Source organism: Oryzias latipes, chromosome 14 (assembly GCF_053564925.1).
Source record: "Oryzias latipes strain Hd-rR chromosome 14, Olatipes_Hd-rR_3.1".
Lineage (NCBI taxonomy): Eukaryota > Metazoa > Chordata > Actinopteri > Beloniformes > Adrianichthyidae > Oryzias > Oryzias latipes.
The window spans coordinates 3,185,215-3,190,000 of NC_136250.1; positions in this window are offsets into that span (position 1 = coordinate 3,185,215).

Genomic DNA, 4,786 nt, shown 5'->3' on the forward strand with positions numbered 1-4,786 from the left:
GAAATCATTTTATAATACAAATGAACAAAAACAAGAATGAAAGAAAATTCCAAATAAAAGCACAAGACAGACCAAAAGAAAAAGAAAGCCCTGAAACTGTGAAGGGGATTTAAAAGAACAGAATAATTAGAACTCAACGCAGCAAATGAGGGTGATCAGGTCTCAGCTGCTCCTAAAAATGTGTTTGATGCCGCCCTTTTTAGTATGCACTTTTTTCACACTTAAAAAATTTCAAATCAACTAACCAATTTTAAGCCTTCAGTCTGACAGTCTTGATTTTGAGTCCAGACTTCAAGACAATGTCACCCAGATGAATGAGAACCTTCATAGACAATTTTATATTCAAACCTGAGTAAACACAAAGGTATTTTTTAAAGGAGGCGTCTATTATTTTTTTTACCTGAACAGTCTTTTTCTTTTACAATACAGTATTGATGCATGTCCACAAGACTGACATCTTTCTCTGCATCAATCCCACTCGTTTAGGATCTGCCTTTGGGCTGACTGGTCTGTCAGAAAGGGGAAGCTCATTTTCGGCCTACATCATTTTTGATTTGATTTGAAATGGTTTATCTCAAGCAATCAAATTAGAATACGCAAAAGCAATACAATCATCAGTTATACATTCATACAATGACGAATCAAACTTAGGATAATTAGACATATTAATAAATATTGCTTAAAGGGATTGGAAGGAAGCGAATTTATATAATCCCACCCCGTTATACTGTAACCATTTTATTACATTATTTATCATTATCCGGTTCCTAGCTTTTATCAGACAGAATTAAGAATCCTTAGGTATCAATAAAGCACATGACAAAGATGAATTACTTAATTATTATGTAAAAATAACTGAAAATAACTTTCAGAAGTACAAAAGAGCAAATGCAGATCAGTTATCCAAAATATATGCAGATTATGTCACTCATAAAAGTCATTGATATGATTAATAAATAATACCATATCAGTAAAATAGACATAACACTGTTTCATGGCAAAATTTCATCAAGTATCAAAAGTTAAAAATATGTGCAAAATTATGTTACATTAGGAAAAAATTATGAATCAATTTATCCATTTTCGGAGCAAGTGAAGTAGTATCATTAAAAGTCAATCAATTTAACCATTTTCAATAATTGAGTAATCATTTGTTTTACTATTTTTTTGTATTTTTTATTTTATCATAAGATTGTCTATTTATTTAAAAGTAAAAAATCAAGCAATTTTTCCAACCAAATATCAAAGAAATAGGTTGCAGCAGTTTTTATTTTGACTGAACTTGAGAAAATGATGGGACTGAGCGTGAATAGCTTCAGTGATTCCTTATAGTACAGAATCGCTGTCAGTCAAAAGGAGGTGCAGTCTTTCGACAGACCCTCCAATCATCACGCAGAAGCTCGGAGTTTGGGCCACCCCACTCCCCATTCACCCCCAGAGACGATGAGCGTCCGTGGGCGGGACATCATCGCAGCGTTTCTCCAATGACCGTCTAGTTTCGTAGCACTGAACAAAACATTCCAAGCAGCCCCATTGAAGTCAATGGACACTGGGCTTCAATAGGGAAATGCACTGTGACGCTGCAGGAATGTATGAGAAGGAATTTAAGTTAGCCAACCTGCTATATGTAACTGATTCTGAACAAACTTGTCGTTGAGATGAACGTTCTCTAATGCATTTTAAGTCAATAAAATGTTAATAGAATAGTACATATTTGACCAATAATTTGTGACATTATAAGGGAAGCCGAGCTTCCCTTGCAGTCTTAAAGAAATCGCCACGGCTTTGGGCCTTCTGCATCCAAACCCTGCAGGTTCACTGACTGAAGCAAAAACGTGGTTCTGTTCAGTTTAAACGGTGTTCAGACGCCTGATGTGTTTCTCTGCAGTTGCAGAGCACGGCATCCATCATCACAACTCCTTGCTGCTCCTTTCCAAAATGGCCGTGAGAATGTCTGCGATTCAGACGTGTCGAACATGAGAGCGTGTTCACACCTGGGGAGTTTCTGCATCCCCCAAACGCCACACGAGCGACTGTTGAATGCTGGGAAAACACTGCTGAGAAGAGAAGGTTTCTGGGAGTTTTTAAAGGGAAGATTCTGAATCAAAGAGTTTGTGAGAACGCAATCTTTGCTGTTTTAGACTATAACTGATTTCCCTTTGGTTTTCATTTTCTCTGGAGAAACGCGGCTGTACTTTGCCATAAAAACACTGACTGAAGGTGGGGGGGGGGGCATGTCTGCAAACAAAACCACCTAAAAATTACGTCAACCAATGCAAACATGCATTAAACCACCTCTGCTCCAAACTTGCTTTAATTTAGAATAAGTGATTTTTTTTCATTCATTCATTTTCTAATCCATTTATCCCTTTCGGGGTCACAGGGCTGCTGGAGCCTATCCTGGACAGGTCGCCAGTCTGTGGCAAGATCACAATCACACACCCATGCACTCTCACATTCACACTTTGTAACCAATTCACCTATGAAGCGTGTTTTTGGATGATGGGAGGAAGCCGGAGTCCCCGGAGAAAACCCACGCATGCACGGGGAGAACATGCAAACTCCCCACAGACAGGTCTCCCATGGCTGACCACTGCAACACCGTGCAGCCGTGTTTTGTTTCATCAATGGAAATAAATGCAGGGGGCAATCCTTTCATAAGACTGACAAACACACAAGTAAATTTCCCCAAAGTGTGTCTCCCACTCCCAGAACAAATCCATAGTCTTTGTCTTCTTGAGCATCACAGGAGATTTTGGTAAAAATCAGAGTCACAGATGTCTGTGTTGGAAAGAAATCAATGGTTGTTGCTGCATCAATTTAGCAGCTCTTCTCTTGTGTTTTGCTGTCAAATGTCTGCAGGGATCCACGTCTGCTTCTGTCACGGACGACTGCAACATGAATGCAATGAGAAAAACAAAACCAACAACACAACAGAACAGTTTCTTTCCACAAGCAACCACTGGTTGCAAACTACATAAACAGACACATTCCATCGAAACGTCTCATGTCTTTAAAGCTTAACCAACTAAATCCAAAGAAAAATGATGATGCTTTTCATGTAACTGGATTGATCAAATCTAACCACAAATGCTTTGTAAACAATATAAACGGGCCTTTGAAAGTTTTTCCACTGACTTTCAAACAGAAATTTGGTCACATGATCAGAATCCCTTTCATAATGGAAGCGGGAATCTGCTGTTTCCAAAGTGTTAAACTCTCTGTCATGCTGTTAAAATTCACCAAGAACGTGTCTGGAATCTCATTTCAAAGGTAGGAAACTCTCTGCTGAAACATTTGAAGAGAATTTAGTCAATGTGACACGAAAACAAATCCACAATTTAAACTTTGTCTCTGTTTTAGTTTTTACTATAAAGTGAATAATGTGTTAGTCTGCATATTTAATTGCTGTTGTGAGTTTAAATTAAAAGATTGTAATACACAATACCTGTTACAATGACCCAACAACCAAACCCAGCTCTGTCACACTTCTCAGCATTCAATTCAAAGTATGGAGTTGTAAATATTATTTTTTATATTTTGTTTGCTGAAGTATCTCTGGCCACAATGTGGTGTAGTGGTTAGCACTCCTGCCTCTCAGCAAGAAGGTCCTGGTTTGAATCCCGGCTGGTCCTTTCTGCGTGTGGTTTGCATGTTCTCCTTGTGAGTGTGCGGGTATTCTCCACAGTCCAAAAACAAGCCTCATAGCTTCATTGGTGACCCTAAATTGTCCCTTAAGGGGGAATGAGTGTGTGTGGTTGTGTGTCCCTGTGATGGACATGAGAACTGTCCAGGGTGAACCCACCGTCTCCCAGAGGTTCTTGGGTGAACTTCAGCAACCCAGGGCCATGAACGGGGATGAAGGGATGACTCATCTGGATGAAACCCGATGTTTGCTCATTGAGCGGGCTTTGTAACCAACACCCCCTCATGAAAGTTCAAAATAAAAGGGGATCTCATTTAACCCTTGTTCTATCCTAGGCCCTTTAACATTGGGAGTTGGGTCATCTAGACCCACTAGACAGTGCTCTGAACCTTTTTTCTTCAATGATTTGTGATCTTCACTGGTGTCCATGGATTACATGAAATCTTTCCCCCTTTATCCACCTTTGTCATGGTAGGTAAAAACTCATCTAAGATAACACAAGGGTTAACAGAAGGACAGAAGGACATTAACAAACAAGCAAAACATCAGAATCCATCATGAACTCTTTAACAAGAGTCTTCACTTCATTCTGAGTTATTTGTGGGTCCTTACTTTAAAAAATATCCCTACAGGTTATGGTGCTTTCTTTAATGTGTAATATGACAGTGGAATAACAACTGTCACACAAAAGTAACAACAGAAATGCTCTTCATAAAGAATAATAGCAGCTTTAAGGCTGCAAACCTGCCTTGGTCTTTGATCAGTGATCATCTAAACATGATACCGGCCTCAGCGGCAGCCGCTGTGCTCCAGTGCCACAGATTCCTTACCCAGAATGCTGGTGGCTAACTCTTCACCTCAACTCAATGTTGCACCTTAAAGTAAGAAGCTCTTTAATGTTGTTTTACTGTTTAGGGGAACAAAATCTCTATCATATCTGAGCAGACATCTTGATATCTTTAGATGCTCAGATGTGGCCTTGTTAAAAAGCCATGAGGAAAGCGGTCAATATGCTCTGCCAGAATGAAGTGTGTCAACAAACTGGTTCATGTGAATATTGATGCTGTAGGGAGAACTCCACTTTATCGTTGGGGAGGACGGCTTTGACTGTTTGAAGAGGAGAGGATGGCATCTCTGTTG